The following is a 20741-nucleotide window of genomic DNA, read 5'->3' as shown; positions in this document are numbered from 1 at the left end:
ACAACAATAATGATAATTAATAATGCCAAAAAAGGAGTATCATCTTAAAGGTGAGTGGCATGCAAGAAAGGAAATTGTAGTTAAGGACTTGTAAGATCTAGGGGAAAATGCAAGGTTCTTTCAAATAAATTGGCATTGCACCATAAATGTCACAGGATTTGAGATTTGCCCCCTAAATTTTATACTGTAGTTTTTTTAAAAAGGCAATAAATTATCATTACGTGCAACATATGCTGCTCCTCTACCATTTGTTTTCTTGCAGCAATTGATACGTTCAGAAACACCACTAAACAGGAACTTAACCGTGGAGTTGATGCTGTCATTATGTTTGGGTAAGTGACCATGACAGCTTTTAGTCCTGGGGAGAGAGCAAACCTTGAGAAAATCCAGGGCCAAGTGAAGTTTTCAAATGCAATGAGACCAAGGGTAGGATGTAGACTTTGGCCCAAAGCTTAAAAAAAAGACACTGGAAAGATCCTTCGTTGCTTCACTGATCTTTGGACCTGTTCCTCAGAACATGGTCACAGAGTAAAGATGGGGAATTAATGCATACAGAGAAACCGTGGGCCAAATCCTTCCTCCCTACATGGGCTCCAGGAATACAGGGGCTCCAGTGAGCCTGGTCTGTAATTATCCGAGGGCAGAAGTTAGCCCTGATTATCAAAAGATTGTTATTCACTTGTGCTATCATCTACCAGTGGTAATTAGGACAAGCCTTTGCATTTCACACCTAATAAAAATTAATGAGAATGAGCAGGCAGTAACAAAACACATGGGAGGCACACGCATGCCGAGGTGCAACGTGAAACCTGCTGGTGCGATCGCACTTGGAGTAACCCCACCACTGGAAAGCCCCCATTTCACGCGAAATTAGAGCAAGCTGGAGAAATCACACACGCTGTCTCTCCCTCTCTTACACTCGGCAGCTCTAACACAGAAACACATCAGAGTCTGGCACTGACTCGTGTTTCAAACTCAGGAGCACCCCGCAACACGCATGCCTGTACACACACACATACCCCACACACTCCCTTCCTGGTGCTACTGCCACGAGGTACCAACCCCGTCCAAGTTATTTCCCTCCAAGTACTCCACTTTGTTGCCAATGCAAAACCCACATCAGCAGTAGCATGAAACGTGCAGGAACCAGCACCCCAGGCGTGCTACCCCCACAGCGAAAAATCAGCCACGTAACTAACTACTCAACTACTGTTTCCGAAAGCTAGGACCATATCAGGGCACGCCTGGAGGCACTTCCACTCTCTCACCCTCCTACAAGACAAATTCTCATGGCATTAACCTTTATTTGCCTTTTATACAGTAAAATTTATGTCTATTAAAATATAGAGTTCTAATTTGATACTTTGATCACCTCCATCTGCTTCATGGGAAACGTACAGTGGTAACAGAGAAAAATAAATACGTAAGACTGGAATAAGTTAGCCCTGTTTTCCTTTTTTGTCCATTGCTTGCTGCCAAACAGGCTTGCTGCTGGTCACTTGCCTAGCTCGCTACCAATGAATGCTTGGCTGGGCACGTCACCAGTGTTTAAACCGGAATAAAATTAAATCACAATAATACTTAGCACTCATTTAGGGTTTTATAAATTACAAACAATGTAAAAAAGAAAAATTTAACTGCACACTCCATAACACTCCTGCAAGGTAAGTTGAGTATTATTCATACCCTACGCAAAGGGCAATTTCACTGGAGAAGGGATAATTGACCTGCCTAAAGCTATGTGACACAGGTGCTCCTGTTTCCTGGTTCCCTCCTTACTCCAACTGACCAGTTTCACCCTTTCCTGAAATTTAGAGAGAGTTAGAGACCTGCCTTCATTTCTGCCTCTTTCTGCTGCTGAAGGAAAGGAAGGAGCAGGTCTCTGTACCCATGGGTATGGGTTGCACGTGGGTAGTGTGAGAGTGGTCCCTGGTTGCATTGGCTTGCAGTGGGACCAGAATCGACTGGAGCCGTGGCACTCCTGTTTCTACCTCCCCGTGGCAAGCAGGGATTAGCGGTGGAGAAGAATTTGGTCTGCGGGAATATTACGAGCTCTTTTCACAAAAGACAAGCAAGTTTTAGTCTCTGTGGACGCCTTCTAGTACTGCAGGGAGAATAGCAGAGGACTCAGCAGTGTACGCATACCACACACTTCTCCTCATGCTCCCCCTCCCTTCCCCTCAACCACAAAAAAGGGTAAGTCTGAACAAATAAAGGTTTCATCCAGGATAAACAGCAGCAGGGCAGGAGCAGTGCCCACTGCCTGCTCTTGCAGGCTGCAGCCATCACTGTCAACCATTGCATGGCAGAAAAGGCTACGCTGGGCTTGCCTGCAGCCACCGCTGCTGCTGGTATGTCAGATGGACCTGAATTTTTTAACCACCTCTTTGAGATGAAAACCCTCATGTCACATGCTGGACAACAAAGTGATGTAGTCAGAGATTCTGTTACAAAACCAGCTGTTCATCCTGCACCACCACCAATAGCCACAGTGTAGGTGGGACTCAGCCACGCTTACTACATCAGAAATCACAGGTTTTCTACCTGTAAAAGATCTGTACCCTTATGCGCAGTGACACAATTAAAGCAGAAACCTTACCTGCTAGCAGTGTGGATGTAATTATCCCAGTTAAAAAAAAGGATTTTTACTGGCAAAGCTCATCCCAGTTCAGAAACCAAGTTAGCCCTACCTTTGATCAAAGCAGTTAGACTGGAAAAGCACTTGGATGTGTTGATCAGCTCCCGAGCTAAGACAAGGCTTAAGTAGAGGGGTTTATCTCACCTAACCTCTCACTTTTGGTTGGGTCAGGGCCAATTTAGTGTAACCAGATCCTCAGCCCTAGCTGCAGGTTTTGATTGCCCTGAAGAGCTAGCTCAAGCCAAAGCCTCTTCAGCTATGCCACCTAAGAGCACCATCACCCCTGCAGATCAGCAGATGAGCTCCACAATTTAAGTGGATTAGCTGCGCTGAACAACTCTGCTACATCCAGTTCTTGTGTCAGCAGCACTCAAGCTTCTATCAGCAATGATCAATCAACAGTTCAGCTGCTCTGGGAGGTTTTGCTGCAGAGGACAGAGCTGGGCTAAGGACAAACCTGAGCTATTCCCAGGCATTGGAAGAAAAATAGGCTTGCAGCTCAGACTCAGTGGGCATCCCAAGGGGGTCAGTGAGCCAGAAGTGCCCCCTCCCACTCACTCTCTGACATCAGGGTTTGAGGTTGGCTTTCCACTACAGTGTGCGACTAGGATGAAAAATATCAGCCTGACACACCACACGCTGCCTTGTCATGACTTCTTACACAAAATCGTCAGCAGCAGCACACAGCAGAGCAGTGATTAAACTGACACAGTAACAGGATGCCCTCCTGATCACACCTACCCTAGCCACCTATCTTAGTCTGGGAAGAACGGCCTCTGCCATGTCTTAGCAGCTACAAAACTCAGTTCCAGCAAACTTCTTCAGAAAGCAATGATTCGCAACTTCCCAGGTACACCATATCCTTCTCTCAGCCGCTCCTCCCAAAGGCAGCAGGCAGAAGTGCCACATAACATAACATAATCAGTGTGAAGTTGTAACAGTGTGGGAGAATGTGGCAATTCATGGAAAATGTCATCTACCAAAAGGCAATTAGCAGCAAGTCTAAATGCAGAAGCAGAAGGGAGTGGTTTCCTAACAAAACAAGCCTTGTTAAAAAAATAAAATTAAAAAAAACCCAACACCCTAAAACTTGCTTTCCTCAAAAAAGCAGCATTCTCAGGAGACTGAAAGCATGTGAAGAAATAATACCTCTGTGAAGCTTTCTGTAAAGATTATTCTTTACAGACAGATTTGGCAGCCCTTTCTGCTCTGTCTCCTAACACTATTGAGTATAACTATGTTAAGACAATAAGCAAAGCCACTCAGAAGGGGTTTTTTTTTTGAGGTTTTCTAGGCCAAGAGAGGAAGCAGTGCGATAGGGAAGTTTTCTGAAGTGGGAGTTGTGCCTGCCTTGCTTCTAATTGTAGTGAAACTGTCAACCTCTGCATTGTGTTTCAAGACTTTACACTTCAAGATCATTTGCTCTGTGCTTTGAATTGCTATACTTTTAAGCTAACTGCTTCTAAAAGTGCTGTTTAAAAAATGACATCTTCAACCACATTTAACGTTGAGAATAAATCTAAATTCGCAATGTCTCATTGGGTCCCTGCAAAAGTGCAGATTTTTTTTTATCATACTTGACAGCCAATCTCTTGGAAATTATTTGTGCAGAAATTTAGTTTAAATTACTTCATATCAAGACATTCAAGAGAAAATGTGTTTTTCGTTATAAGCTAAAATGATGATGTTCTTTTTACCTTAGATTAAAAAAACCCCCAATACTCAAGCAGCCAACAACATTGAAACCAATTAGCAATCTTACAACCTAAAATCCTACCTACGTGCAGGCATGTATTACTCGTACTTCAGAATGAGCTCCAGACACACATCGTTAAAAAAACTGAACTAGGCTGACTTGCTTTCTCCCTTGTAAACTGACAAAAGAGAAAGCGGGTCTGCGTACTACAGTGAGAATTACAGGCACTTGCTGCCCTTGGAAACACGTTCTCTGCCTCTGAGCACTAAACTCAGGGAATCACCCCATCAATGCTGGAATGGTAAATTCATAGACAAGCCAATGTGCTAAATTTCTCTTCAGTGCCCAGACCTGATCAAGCAAGGAGACAGATACCTGCCAAACTGGAGTGAGCTGAGGGAGCCCAGTGCTTTCTGAGTGCCCCTGCATACACGAATTTCAGGGTAACTAGGAGGCCATGCTACTTTCATGCTGTCATGAAACAAAGAGTATTTACATTATTTTGGCTTTAATGATTTTAAAATACAGAAGATCACTTGGGGAGAGTAAAGACAGTTAGGTTCAGTCAGGCTCAGGTATATTCACGCTTTGATGCTCAATGGTAAAACCAATTCAAGGTAAATGTTTACTGCTAAATATTTGGGGAGATGGAGAACAGGCATGTAAGCAACTCAAATGGTGCAGGCTCACAGTCAGCTCAGCCAGGAGCTATCTTCTAGCGAATATGACAGCACCCAGCACAAGGAAGCCCTAAGACTGACTCCAGTTCCTGAGTAACACTTTCACCAAACAGAAAACAATACTGTACCTTGTGGGGCTGAACAACTTTGAAGTATTATCTCGAGGTCTGCCAAAGTCCTAGGTGTTCCTGATGCCAGGTTTCAATTTAAGCTAATCTATTTTTCATATCCTTCTCCCTCACTCTCATCTCTCTGGTTTAAAGGAGGACCACACAGAACTTAACCCTGGGAAAAAAGCCCCTACCATTGCTCACGAATGACTCCCCCTCATAGCATTTGGAGATCACATTAATCATCTTGCAAGGAAGTCCCACCCCACTCTTTTCTCACCACACGATGGACGCTTGGCTGAGCCAAGCTCAGGTGCTACAAACAAGCTCCCACATTGGCATTGGTTACTTCTGCACTTGGGAAGCAGGGATATCTGGCCTTCCCTCTGCGCTCCTCTCATCAACATTCCTCCATGCATAGATATAATTCCTCCCCATCTCTTCCGAGTCCAACAAAACAAAAACCTTAACCAAACAGGAACAATGCTGGCAAAGAGGCTTCTACTCCAAACTCCAGCATCAGTTTGGGCAAGAAGTGAGGAAACACAGCCATGTCACATGGGAAACAGCTCAGCTACTGCAAACAGCAGCCAGCAACCCTTTTGACTAACCAGAAAGTGCCCAACCCAAGTCTAGTTTTCAAGTGGAATGGCTGCCCTCCGCTCCCCCCGCAGACTCGAGCAGAGCTGGATCACCTTCTTAACTATCCCTTGTCCGTCACAGCAGTCCAGCCAACATTACCATCTAATCGTTCCCACAGTGCATAAATCCCTTCCTGGCTTGGCACAAGGTTAGTACAAAGTTCTTGCTAATCTTGCATTTATTTTCATTTCCCCCTCTCCTTTCAACATCACGTGAAACATCCCTGTTTCCCAGCATCAAAGAGTTAATGGAAGAAAGAAGCACTCCAGCATGTGCTTCACGCAAGGGTAAGTGGACTGGCCAGCTACCAAAGCAGATTGTTAAAGACTGCACCGAGCTCCTGATTTTTTTCCCCTCGACTGTAATAAATGTAAGTATTGAATGTGGACATAAATATAAACCCAGACCACATCTGCTGATAAAGCAAAGTCTTTGTACTTGCACAACTACTGCTAACTGTACACAAAATACTTAAATTTCATGAATTCTCCTACATTCAAAAGCTGACCTGCAGTCCGCCCGAGGCAGCCAATGTGAACTGCACGCTCAGCAGAACTGCACATTAAAGACAGAGGGGAAAGAGATTATGCTATAATACAAAATAAGACTGCTAGGAAAGTGAATCATTTGTGCAACTGTTAAATGCTCAGAGTACTTTGGGCACATTTCACCACATCGCATTAAAACATGTTTATTGTGGTTCTCATCTGAAAAGCAACATTAGGGAACAGGTTCGTGTTAACTTGCCCCTTTCATCACAGGCACAAGCAAAACCAGTGCCTTCAGGACTCTGTCATACTCCACTACTGAACCCTTCTTTTGAGTTAATTGAGGCTACTCTGCTATTTGAGGATTTTTACATTCCCACAATTGCATTAATAGCTTGAAGGAGAGTGTATGTGTGTATGCACATCATTCTTTCCCAAAATCTCTTGGGAAACTTCAGCTGTAGATCTTTACTATCAGCGTTCAGCCTTTTTCTCAGAGATAACTGAATTCTGATAGAGTATTCTATTTTTAACTTATTTCTTGGCAAGATACTCCCTCCTTACGTGCACACATCAGACATGGACTGTGTTTTAGCAGAGCTCCCTTGGTTAATTATTACCAAATAGTTTGAAGGTTTCTCCATCACAAATCAGGTATAAGCAGCTAGGACCTACAAAAAAGGACTCCATCTCTAGACAGTTTAATTTTTAATGGCATAAACGACCTTGGGCCAGCTTATTTCCACATTGGTTCATGCTCTACTCTGCTGTGATCTCCCGTGAGGAAGACAAATCAGGAACCCACGTCCCAAACCCATTCATCTCCTGTTTTAGATTCCTTCCTATTTCAAGTCTATGATATACCTATAGGTATGAAATTCACCCTGGGATGTGACTAGCGACCATTTCTAGAGTCTGTATTATCATTATTATCTACATGACCATTATTAACAGCAGCAAAATATTTTAATTTACACTGCTAGCAAATTCAATTTTCACATCTATAATCAACCAAATTATGCATACAAAGTGATACTTACATGCTGGGCTTGGAGACACTAAAAGAGGAAGTGTATTTCATAGTTGTCCCCATGGCATCTACACCTAATACTCCAACCTCCAGTTAAGCAAAACTCTGTAGTAACGCAGTCTATTTTCAGTTATCCAGTCCTTTCCTAATTCATGACTAGTTGAATTAAAAATAAAAAAAGAGCTTATGATAAAAATTTATACCCACATTTCTAAGACCTAACTGTGTGCAAGGTGCACAGTAGGTCATGCACACAGTAATTCATGCATAAGTATCAACCAAGAATTTTGGGTGCTTCCGCTCACGGGTGGTTGAATTTGTGATCTATGTGGAGGGCCATCCCTAACAACAAAAAAAAAAAAAAGAAGAAAAAAACCCCAAACAAACCACAAAAAACTCTCTGCAACAAAAATGTAAAAACTGAAGTTGGATCTTTGGGTTGAGAAGTGTAGTGATTTTACATAGGAATTGCACACACCCCATCTACTGGCTTTTCAGAAGACTGAGAATTTTAACAGCAGCAAGGCAAGTTTACCTTTCATTGAAGTTATTTACTGAGCAATGCCTGTGAGCTTAGTGCTTGATGAAGATACCAGAGACAACCACCTATTCCAAGCGAGCCAGCAAGCAAGCCAGGACTGACGAACCTGTTCAGGGCCTACAATGGTAAAAACACAGGTCATAGGCTAAAAAAAGTCACCCAAATTATCACAGCATCTTGCATGTTGCAACAGAAATGTAACAGAGGAGTCAGAGGAAAAAATATCCCAGCTGACAAAAGCCTTGGTTGTGCTGTGTGCCTGCTGTGAGGCCTGCCTTGCTGCCCTTAGAGCAGATGCAGGGGTAATGTCTAGCAGAACAGATAAAGGGAGTAGGCATGCACCCACAGCAGAGACTTCGGTCAGTGTTGCTGTTGTGCTGCCACTGCGGCACTCAGGGAGCAGAGCCACTGTAGTTTTTAATTCAAGAAGGTTGCATGCCTCTTCATTAGAAGAATTCACTACAGACTTCAGTCACTGAGCCAAAAAAGGGAACTTGAGTTACGCTGTGGCAATCAGGATGTTTGATCACGGCAAATCAGAGAACCTGCTCAGGTCTTCCAAAAGCTACCCAAAGCCAGTGCAATCTCCCACTCCTCTAATTGGCTGCAAAACTTTTAACAGCAGATGGCGAAAGTACTGAGATTAAATCCAGTGCTAACAGCACCTGGGAACACTGATAGTTTTGCCACTGGAATGCCAAATTGGGACACTTTTCTTCCTGACGAATTCGTACAGTTAATATACCCACATTGCAATGCCCAGGGTATGAACCAGTTTGCCTGTTTATTTCTGACTCTGTAGTAGCAGCCAGGGCTCACAGAACTGACCAGCAACAACTGCGACATGGATCTGTAGTCTGAGGAGACTAAATACATTTAAATCTGTCAATACATTCTTTATCTTAACGTGAAACTTTCACAGGCACATAGGCTATTACTGACAGTTGTACTGAAATACACGGTGGTCCATGGTTTGGATTAGGGGGAGTCTCAAGCCCTTTTCACTTGTGACCTACACCCTGGAGTTCAAAAGAGTTTCTTCAGGAAGCACTTGGTATTAACATGCCGGTGCTTTGTCACACAGATGCATGATAGGTATGATTTCTAGCAAAAGCTGAAATCACAGAAATTTTATTTGCATATAGGGTCAGAGCTGTTTTGAAAACAGACTTTTCAGTTATCTATGATGTTTGGAGGAATTCACTGTTGCAGAAACAAAATATTTTTCCTTCATCTGCTACTGCCCTTCATCATGGACCAAAGTCTGCTCTCGTATCCAGTGCAACTTCAGCAGAGTGGCTTGGGGTGAAACTGAGAGTGATGCAATGCATTAAATGTCCAATTTTCAAATAACAGATCAAATTTCTTTTTAAAATACTGTCTTTACTCAAAGCATTTAAAACCAACTGTTTGATAAGAGGCTACTGTTGCTGTTGACCCCGTTTTCGTTTTCTGTGCCAAAGTTGTGAAGGTTTTAGATTGTACACCAGCCAAGGAGAGCACAGTGATGTGAAACCGGTATTTGTGTTTTGTCAGTACCAGCAAAGGTGTGTCTGCACAAAGCTGTGATAACTGTCAGCACCTCAAAGCAATTTAAATCTTTGCTTGTCTGTGCACCAGGCAATCTTAAGAGCTGCAGAGCTCTCGCTTCTAAGTGCTAATGTCTCAGTAACTTCAGCTATACAAGCTCCCCAAATTTAAATAGCATATTCATCAATTTCTAGGAATACACCACAGTTTGCATGACACATTATTCCAGTCTCAGTTTCTTCTGGACATGAAGGCATCCTAGGTCTTAGAACTCAGACCTTCTTCAGCTCCAACTGGAGCTGGACCAAGTGTCCAGTGCTGGCACCAGACCCACTGCAGTGCCAGAGCGTTTTAGAAACTAATCCAATAGCTGGGGAGGTGTTTTCAGGAACCCTTTGCAGAAGACACCTCTGCCAACAAGGTTCAACGAAGTTTCTGCTGGTGACTTGAGAAGACATATTGAATGTCAACTGGTATGTTTATCTTCTTTAAACACTGAACTTCCTTTCAAACAACATCTAATAGGGTAGATTACTGGCTTAATGCTAATGGAAACTGATCAAAAGACACTAGATTTTTTGGCTGGCTTACCTTAAAACCTTTTCCTGCTTTAGTTGCCAGGCAAAATATATCAAAAGAGTATTCCTATTAATGGAGAGCCTATAAACTAAGCATTTAAGGAAATAGGGAAAACTACATTTAAAACTGGGTTGGGGATAAAAATGCCAGAAACCCCCCAGAGCTACTTAAGGACCAGCTCCACAGATTTTCACAAGAGCTACTTTGATAAATAAAACTTAGGGACCCATGCTATATAAGGACATTTGAAAATTATATTCCTTATCTACAAAAGGCAGTTTCTTCTCAGTTGCCATCACGGTTCATTCGGCTAGGGACAAAAGTGGCTGTCAAACTAACATAAAAAAGGAACAAGTAAATACTGGCATTTTAAGCACTGTCTCTAAGCAAAGGTAAACAGCAGGGGTCAAACGACAACAGGCCAGCTCTCTCTCCATGCCTATTTGAAGGGACAATGGCTGGGAACCACCTGGATCAAGGTTGTCAATCCATTTAAATACAGAAACACATCCATGATTTCAAGGCAGAACAAATATTTCTTTTTGTCTGCACACTTTTTAGAAAACATGAACGGTAACTACAGAGCAGAACATAGATGCCTATTAACAAAGCCAACAACAATTACTGCTATGTCTAAGAATCAACAAAAAAAAATCCCACATACCAGTGTATTCCAAAGGCATTCTCTCACAAAGCAAACTCACTCCACGCAAGCCCAAGCACAGAAACCCGATAGTATCTCATGATTTATGTTCTCTCAGCAGGTTGTACTGGGTCCTCCAGATTCCGGGCTTGCCTTTGGAAACAATTAAGTTTCTAGCACTTCTGGGAGCGACAAAAGCTCTCACTATGAAAACCTGCATGCTGCACTCTCGCTGAGTCTGCAGCCTGGCAGACTGAAACAACGGCACCGAGGGAGGTGTGAACTTCCCCCACTGATCTCATCTGGGAACGCTGGTAGTGAAGGGCCGTCTCTAAACTTTGAAGCTATTTCCAAGTGATGTCTTTGTCCAGCGCCCAAACAGCCAGCTGCCACTGTGACTTGGAGAACATGTGCAAAGCTTGCTCTCAGCCTGGAAAGAAAAATCCCTTTTCTCACCAGCCCGCACGCAGGAAACTCTGCAAGTTCAGCTAGTGTGAACTATTCTAATTACTCAGCAAGACTGAGCACCCTTACTTACATTACAGTATGTCCAGCAAGCATGACGAAACCTAGGTCCTGCTGTGCTACTCACTGTACAAACACACATTAAGAGATGGCACCTGTTCCACAGAGTTTATGATTTGCACAGAGTAAGCTGTACCTATAGCAAGGCAAGGGCAAGAAGTACAAGTACAGAAGTGAGCAACAGGCGTTTCACACAACTCCCTTGTGAATGCTGCTTCTGAATTATTCTAGTACCGGAATACTGTCTGATCGAAAAACTAGATCTGTGATATACCCTTAGCTAAATAAAACAAATGGAATAGCAGCAAAGTCGAACTACTAAACGCCCTAGCCCCAACAACAAAAGCCCCAATATTGGTCAAACATCGGATTGCCTGGACAAGGCACAACAGCTTTACCTCCTCAAGAAAAAAAAAAAAAAGCCAAAGCCACTTCCCATTGCTTCGCTTATTCTAGGTATACTACAGACAGAAGTGATCTCATGAAGCCAGAGCAACAGTGGTGAGACGGGCTGACAAACACAGCAGCTGAGTGCACAGAAGGGCGTACACCGATGGGCTCTGCAGGACCTGCCCAGACACCGGATCTTAGCCCCAAGTAAATGCAAAAGGGCAACTCCTTCCAGGCAGGGTGGTAAGCTACATCTTCTTTAGCGCAAGGCACCCTGGGCTAAGAGCACACACAAGGGCAGTCACTAAGGGGTCGCTCTTATACAGGGAGTTCACACATCATGAACTGTGTGGCGAACAAACTTGCTAGGACAAACATTTTCTCACTTGTCAACTTATTTCTGCACCTTAGACTCTGCACATTTGGTTTTCAGAGTTTCTGAATCCTCAGAACTCCAAATGAAATCAGCTGGAGTAAGGCATACTCAGCACCGTGGGAAGTCACCAACAAGTAAATAATAAAATTTATCAGACCACCTATCAGCGTACCTGTTTCCTCTGTTATATAGTAAGACACCCAACTCCTTCAACACTGTGCAAGTAAGAGACAGATAATTTCATTTAGTGTCATTTTCAAAATTATTTAAGCCTAGTTATGAGAGTTAACCCAGCTCTATTTCCTTGCTGACATCATCTGTGGTTTCATTGCCGTATTTTTTGGTATCTCTCGCTTACCTGTTGCTATGCAAGGACTTACAAATATAGGGAAATAATTTATCAGGGAGACCTGCAAAAAATGACAAGACATGATTTTCTATCAGATTTAGAAGTCAGTAAGTTAGAGAAAAAAGGTCTTCCCTCTTATCTGCTTCAGTTAAAGTTGCAGTCATTTTTAACAATCAGAGGTATGCACTTTTTGAGACAGAAATGTGCTTAAAGAAGTGTACCGGCAGAAGTGTAAGATGCTTTAATGTCCTTTAAGGCCACTTTAAAGTGCTTAACATCTTTTGACAGAAAGTACTGAGCAACTGCAAACTTGGTCACAAACAGTTCATTACACATACAAACATATACAGACATCAAAAATGTTAAGTCAAGAACTAGAAGACAAGTAAATGCCAGAAAAATGGCCATTTGTACAACATTTCATCCTCTTTCTTAATTTTATGATCACACAGCATTTTTTTCCACAGGAAATGGTGCCATTCATGGTATAGTAGAACTGGTGTTACTGAATAAGCAATACTCAGTAGTTTGCTTCATTCTCACTATTAAAAATGGTCCTAAAACCCATGCTTTAAAGACAGAACAAGCTATTTCCTTATAGGTTATTTTCTGGCTGTCACCATATTACCTATATGCCTGGTATACTAAAATCAGCACATGTTCACAACACCCCTGTGAGTGTTTTTCCCCCATCTCACAGACAGAACTGAGACTCGAGAGACTGAGGTTGTGGACAAAGGTCCCTTCCAAACCCAGCTATACCACTTGATGAAGCTTGCCTCCCACACAGGTGCTCAGCACCCGCCGCCCCTCTTCCTGTCATGACTGTCTCCCTTCAGAAGTGCTAACAGTCTGGTGTAAAAGCATTTTGTAATCCATTACGGTGAAAATAAACCGGAGCAGCTACAAACTACTCTTTACGCTCTTTTATGCTAACCCAGCTTTGCCTCCAGCCAGCTGGGGAGCGCTCACTCCATCCCAGAGCAGACTGAAGAGGGTCATTTCCAAGGGGAGGTGCCATGAGCATGGGGAAGCTTGTGCTGACACAGGCAGACCCAAGAGAGGACAACTGCACGTAGCTACAGGTCAAAATCATTACGAGGACTGAAACTTTTAAATGCAAACAGACCTCTTCCATTGGAAGCACTGAGATAAACGCAAGTGGGAACAGAGGATTGGACCTCACATGAACCAAGACTGCAGGGTTAATACACACGACTTGCATTTACAGATTTGTGCTGACAGCACAGGGACAGCAGGACTAAGGGGTACAAACAGGTGGAAAGAGATGCGTTCACACAAGGTACTACTGCCTGCAAGACACTTGTTGCATCCTCTTGATAGAGATTGCTTCTCCACTGAGCTGCCTGAACAAAGTGCATGAATGCTCCTCAACCACTTCACTGCAAAGTTAGACACTTCGAACAGGGGCTTAGCAGCAGTTTAAGCTAAACTGTGTGGTTTCACACCAGGGTTTTTGCACTGATGCAGAGGGACAGCACCTTCATAATTCAGTCTGCTGTCTCATTAGGCCTACAAGGCTGTATCAAGCACTTGGACTATAACAAATAACCAGAGGTGGAATGGTCTTGTATCTTCATGCGAGACAGGACACGCAACATCCATCTGCAGCCTCAGGAATCACAAACTCCATCCCAATGTACAGAACATAGATTTCCCTTTAACCTTCTCTTCTGTGCCTTCAGTCCTGCTGCTTCCCTCCTCAGACTCTTTACCCCAGTTTCCTCCTGGGTCCTCATCTTAATCCCAATGCCATCACACAATCCACCCCTGACAGTCACACCAACTCCAAAAAGCTGTCGCTACACTTGATGCTTGCAGCAATAACCACCCCTACATCTCCTTGTTCAAACAGTCCCATGGTTCCCCAACACTTCTCCCATAGCTTGTGTTCTCTCTCCATCCATTCCTTCTGCTCCACCCTTTCCAGGCAATGAACAACTTTGCTGAAAACACAGGAGGACAATCTCCTTCTTCTTGCTTCCTATGCCTAGTATGAGGAGCTCCTGCTGTGTAGGCACAAAATGAGACATTTTAGAGTTTATAAACTGACTGATTATGGACAAATCTTTCCTGTAAATGAGAAGGTAAGTCCCTAATACTGGGGCAACTCTACATCCAAATTTCAGATATCCACCCCCAAAAGTGAAGATGCTACACAGCTACTTGATGAAACAGCTGGTCTATTTTTAAAAAAGGTACAAAAACTTAGAGTTTTGTATCCTGTTCTCAAGACAACCTGAATCATTCATGCTGAAATGTAAGAAGGAAGAAAAATCAACATGAAACAGCCACTGAGTTTGGAAAAATGTCACTTTAAAAGGTTATCTGGAAAAATACTAAATGTTGTGCAATGTTGATTGTAGGCAGTTCAACCAGCTTTTCTTACATTACTTGCTATTTCCTATGGTTATTACTGAAAAAGTCCCTTAAACAAATCCATGATATAGAATAAAAATGAAAGACATTTATAGGCTCCAGTGATCTACAGACTTATCTCAACAGGAGAAACGCAGACTGTAATAAAGATGATGCCTATTAATGAGGCAATAGCTGGTGAATGCAGAAGACAAAACATTGTGTGCAGAGATTTTTTGATTCAGATATGCAAGAGACAGGAAATCCAGGTGTCATAGTCACAGCCTATTTACAAAAATTAGGAGGAAGTTTTGATCGGTTTCTATAGACACAAACATTGATGCTACACTAGAATCAAACAACAGTTCTTATGACTGGAGGCAAGGACAAACTGATCATTGTAGTTCAGAGACACAGAAAGACAGCAAGAAAATCCTGTTGATACATAACCATTTCCATCTAAGAGTCAGACGTTTCAGCTGCAAGAAAGCAAATAAGATTACCTTAAAACAAACATTCAGTTCTTTCTTCATAAAAATATGTAGCTTTTCAGCAGATGATTCAAATGTGAAAGTTTGTGGTCTTTGCTCCGGCAGCCGGGCAGGCTGGATTCTGATCCAGTATGCAAATGACTCAAGTGTTTTTCATTTTCTAGGTTGCTAGTTGCACTCCTGAATGCGCTGCAGAGGGGAACATCACTGCTGCTGAGCCTCAGAAGAACAGAGCAACAGGGTATGAAATGTTTTTCCCCAAAGGTGACTATCACCCAGTTTTACGCCATGACAGAGGGGAGTTGCGAAGCCGCTTTCTCCTCAGGTAACACTTCTGAAATAGAGGCAAAAGGTCTGACTTTATTGAAAGAGAAGTAGGCAGGCAGATTATTCCATGGAACATTCCAAATTTGTGCTTTGCAGAGCATCCTTTCAAGACAAGCAGAGGAAGGAAGAAAAATGCCAAACAGGTCCCACTCACATGGGATCTTTCCCTTTGTTGGATGAGACCTTCCTATCAGGACAAACTTCACTTGTGGGCCTTGGTCCTTACCACTTATTCTCCTCCCCACAACAAGAGGCAAAGCATGTGTTAGCAGGAATGATTTAAAAAACAGAAGAGTCTTACAGAGCAGCAGGGAGGCAGCCTCCAAATGCAGGGGTGGAGTGGAGATACAGATGGGCTGATCTCTCAGGCCCTCCACTGGAAACCAGGGAGCTGGGAACAGGTCTTCGAAGGGTCTTAAAGCACTCTGAAATTTTCTGAAAGCTTCTTAAGATAAAAGTCAAGGATCTAAGCCCCATCATACTATATGACAGAAACCTTGTTTTGTTCAGGTGTCTTCAAACATCACAAAACCCACCTATTTCCCGCAAATAAATACAGAAATATCTGACTTTTACTGCCTATGATCTATGATCATCTACACTGGGAGAGTATGAAGCATTACTGCCGTATCTGTGTAACCATGATGAGAGCTCTAGTACAAAGAAAGCCTGTGTATTTTTTTTATCCCATCTAGACACATCTCTAAGTTGCTGACTACTATATTAAGTTGGACTTCCTGGTTCTCACCTATCTGAATCAAATAAACAAGCTCTGCAAACATTATTGTCTTGTCTTCTGCATTCACCCATTATGTAGGTCTATTATGTGGACCAAGCTGAACTTTTTCCTCCAATGGACAGGTAAAATATATGTGGGAAGAACCAAAATGCGTGCAGCACAGGTTACCAGGCTTTGCTGGTAACACTAGAGTTAGGCAAGACCAAAGAAGCAGCAAGGAAAACGGAAACCTTCCTCCAACTGGAGATTAAATGAAACTAAGCCAAACCTGGTGCAAGTGCCAGGCTAAGCAATGGATTCACCCAAATCTTCTCGCTTCCAAGAACTGCTGCAAGCAAGAGCAAAGCAAGTCCAAAGATATGCTTAATTCCTGAAAAAGAGTAATTGTTCAGATTACAAGACAAGACATAGATGTGTATGGCCTGACTTTTATTTCATGGGGCATACTGGAGTTAATTCTGATTCACATGAGCTTTGGATACCCTACCTAGTAACATCTACACCCCTCAGTGCCAGGCATGTAAGTCAATAGTTGAGGCAGGTAAGCAATAACAACTACCCTCCATCATCTTAAAATCATCCTGATTTTCCTTTGAGTCTTCCAGGAAAATCAGATATATGGATCTCTCATCTTCACAATTCATCAGTCTCTAAACCACACAGCAAGTCCCCATAATGTTCCACTTTGGCTAGCAGAGCAGTGAACAGATGTGGAAAAAAATTCACCGACTAGCAAAGAAATTCAGGGCAAGAAAATAACCCAGAATTACCTGGACTGTGTCCAGGCCTCTTTACAGCTTTATGAAGAAGAACGTTAGGAAGACACATGTTTCAATTTGAGAGACCCAGCTTCCTAAGTGCAGCATGAAAGAAACGTTGACTACCAAGGGGTGTGAGAAAGATTTCATCACCATAATTCACTAGATAGTGCTTTGGTACAAACTCACCAGAGTTTTTCTACGTTGAGGAGCTGCAGCAACTTACAGCAGATCATAATGTGCCTCCCTGTGTCTTACGAAACAGAGTTACTTAAGGTTCAGATGGTTAAACACTCCTCGCAACAGACCCCCTAAAAGTTTGGAATGGGAAATGCCAAGTGACAGCCTAGCCAGCATGTCTGAGACAGGCACAGGACAGGAGAGCAAAGGGCTCTGAAGAAAAGGGAGGTTTCCCGGAGCAAGAGTGAGCATCTGGGAAAAGCACCCTTGAGTTTGAGATCATGCTGAATGCGGTACGGGACAGGTCTGGGCTCTTCCCCTCTCCCAGCTAACTCATAGCAGGCTTGAACAAGGAGAACAGGGTTGTCATTCATACGTGGAACACAGGAGGGAAGATCCATGCACAACTCCCTGATCAGGCAAAACAGCCCAGGGTTTAGCCTCTGCTTCCACACTGTAAAAGAGTTTTCAAAAGCTGTAGGGAGAGGAGAGAGATTTGGGATGAATGGCTTGATTTGTTACCCATACTTTTGTTACAGGTTTGGGGTATTTTATGCCATCCTAGCAAGTGAAGAGAGAGAAAAAGAGAGAAATAGTTAATGTAAAGGTTCATCGGAAGGTCTGAGCCTCCCAACAACTGCTATCTAAACTTGGAAGGCAAGGCAGCAGCTGACAGAGAAAAGAGAAAATAAAAAGGAATTTGTGTAAGTGGAAGTTTCATGGACAAGTGCTATTGCTCATTTTGTTTTGAAACAATAAAGCAATTCAACCAAGTGCAGGAGTGAAATACAGGGGGTGCACTACAAGTTAGACGATTGGACTTTAGGAGCTGATACACAGATTGAAGTCTGCTCCACAGCCCCGGGGCAAATTTCACTCTCTGAAGCAGTACTTTAGAGGTAGAAACTGTTCAGTGACACACCACTCTGAGTGCATAAATGTTCCTAGTCAAGGATGTGAGTTAGCTGAGGTAACTGAGCTGTGACCACGCTGGAAAACCAGGAGCCAAGAGAGCAACTGAATGACACTGGCACCAAGCAAAAACACTGGGGAAGGATTCAAGCAGAAGGGTGACCTACAAGGTAGAAGAGTTGCCCAGGATTTGGGAACCTGACGAAGTCAAACCTCAACATCACTGAGCTCTTAGGAGCCTGTCCTTCAGCCTTTCTGTACCTCACCTGCAAACAGGGGTAAGGGCAGTTGCCTAGCTCATACAAAGCTGTGGGAATGAAACCATAAGGGAGAGCAGAGCACTCAAAAGTTGGGCACACAGCTTAATGAGGAATGGCTCCCCACACAACTGGAGCCTCTGCCTGCCACAGAAACTTAATTTTTGGAGTGGTTGCACCCCACTACAGAAGCTTGCTTAAAAATGAAGACACATGCTTAATCCCTGGGCAAAGTGTGTCTGTGTGAAAGATTTTCTGTTTCCTTTGACATTACAGGATTAAAGTAATTTCCTTGTTTCCATGATTTTCTCATAATTTCAATTATCCACATCTGGGTTTATTGCACGCTTAGAAAAGAAATACTGTTGAAGGGACCACATCCATCAAAGTTCTTATTTCATCCCTCTGAAATCTGAAATTCTCACTGAGGCACAGCATGAAGGATTTCCAAGCACAAGGTCCTTTGCACATAAAGAACTGGACAGACTTTAACATCTTAACTGCTTTTAACAGATTATAAGATCTTGCACGTTAGAAGTCCCCTGGACATTGGGTAATATTAATCATAAGCAAATACCGTCGGAAAACAGAAGACCTGAAAAGTCCATGAAACAGGGAAATGTGTTTCAACAATACAAAGCATACGCTCATAGAACTCAGAAAAATAAATTCTTGCCCATAATATTAATTAGTTTCAAACACAAGCTACCAGAAAAGCTTCTGCCTCAAAAAAAAGTGGGAAATACAGAATCTGACTGGGCTATGTCCCTATGATTTCCTAAGATCAGTTAATTGCAGTAAGCAATTAGTCAGATCTTTCTTCTGTAGTCTTCTTTATTAGGTCACAAATTCATGCAAATGATTAACTTTCACTACTTTCAGTAAGGATCTGCTTGAAGAGAAGTCTTTGGCAAGTTCCTCAGTTTGATACTCACCTTGCAAATGCGCCAGTTTACTAAGGAGAGAGGAACAAAAAAATTTTAAAAATTCTGACCCGAAAATATTCGGCCAGAAATGCATTAGTAGTTGAAAAAATACCAACAGTAGAACCAAAAATAGCTCTTCAACCATTTGTCTTTTCAAACCTATCTGTTTTTTCTTTTCAGGATCCATGCTTCTCATAACTGAATGTTTCTTACGCTTACACTGGGGTGTCTCAGAGCCTCTTTCCACTCAGATAAAAGTATGTCCTTTTCTCAACCACATTATTAGCAATCACAGCAAGTAGTTTTATTTCTTTTTTTCTCACTGACCTTTCTTGAGTTCTGCCTACTGTTAATCTAAAAGCAAAAGCTGTTCAATGCTTACCACTTTTTTCTTTTATGAAGTATTCAAATGAAAAGTGATGGTACCTCTTATTCAAATATATATTCCAGCCATCTCTAGTTGGGGGGTAGAGAGGGGAACTATCTTTCCTGTTGGCAAAACTGTGCCATGTACTTTCCTCCCATCTCCTAGAATTCCTCATATCACATCCACCTCTACATTTTTTTTTTAAAATGCGTGACTTGTTATCAGGAACAAATATTTTCCTTGGGCTCACAAAAGTCAGCTTTTATGCTATCCCAATGTAAGTTGAAATGACGGCCCAAGCAAGAAAGCAGTGAAACCATCGAAAGTCACCTGTCAAAACAAGAACATGTAACTGCTGGTAAAAGTCAATAAATGCTGTATCTTTTGCAACACACTGGCATTTTGTTATTCCTCCCCAATAATTAACAGATGACAGTTTAGTTTTAAAACAAGGGCATTTCATTATCAGTGACCCATCTATGCTGCTCAACCATCTGATCTGTCTCAAGGTCACTGTCTTCAGTAACTGGGTAAGAATTACATCATGTGTCCTACTATAGGATGACAATTACATCATTGATCAATACCTGAGACCTGAGTGTTATCAACAAATTCATGTTTAGGATGAGTTACAGCTGGACAGATACCACAAAATGAAACTCCTGTTTGGTTCAACCCACATCCCCATTAAGACTACATTTTAAAACTATCAACAGTATTACTATTATCTATATTACAGTGCAAACTGAGAGCTAAGCAAAGATAGGGTGGAGAAGGTACCAAAGCGGCACACCCTTTGCAAAGACAGAGAAGATGGTTTTTGCTTTGAAGAGCTCACAGCAGCCTGAAGTGACAAGAGCAACGGAGGGTGGAAGAAAGAGGTGTAAGCAGATGGCAGCAGACCACATGTTATTTCTGCAAGCTTTTGGTGGTGCTGTAGATTGAAGCACAGTCACATGTTCACCTTCAACAGCAATAAGTGTTTTAAGCTATTTTAGTTTCTTCTGCCTTGAAACAGACCTGGAGCAAGCAGGCAGCAAACTAGTGTCTCAGTGAAAGTTGCGCAAATGGGCAGCCCTTGGGTCTTCCGCTCCCCTGTAGCTGGTTTGGGAGTGAAACAGGAGATTCTGCGTTCAGTGAGGAAGAGATCAGCTGAATGGGAGTGAGCAAAGGTCGGAACAGAAGAGG

At 42.7% G+C, this 20741-nt stretch overlaps 1 protein-coding gene across 12 annotated transcripts in view; it reads right to left on the bottom strand.

Moving 5' to 3' along the window:
* ATXN1 (ataxin 1) overlaps positions 1–20741 on the bottom strand; it is a 223412-nt gene that overhangs the window by 99062 nt on the left and 103609 nt on the right. The window contains exon 5 of one of the 12 annotated variants that reach the window (XM_064443618.1): positions 15100–15421. The exons of the other annotated variants lie outside the window; for them this stretch is intronic. The gene's annotated coding sequence lies outside the window, so the exon portion shown is untranslated. The remainder of the gene's footprint in view (positions 1–15099; positions 15422–20741) is intronic. 12 annotated transcript variants of the gene reach the window in all.

The sequence above is a fragment of the Phalacrocorax carbo genome, chromosome 2, assembly GCF_963921805.1.
Source record: "Phalacrocorax carbo chromosome 2, bPhaCar2.1, whole genome shotgun sequence".
NCBI classification, from domain to species: domain Eukaryota; kingdom Metazoa; phylum Chordata; class Aves; order Suliformes; family Phalacrocoracidae; genus Phalacrocorax; species Phalacrocorax carbo.
The sequence above is the reverse complement of the archived record's forward strand: the minus strand, read 5'-3'. Positions and strand labels throughout refer to the sequence as shown.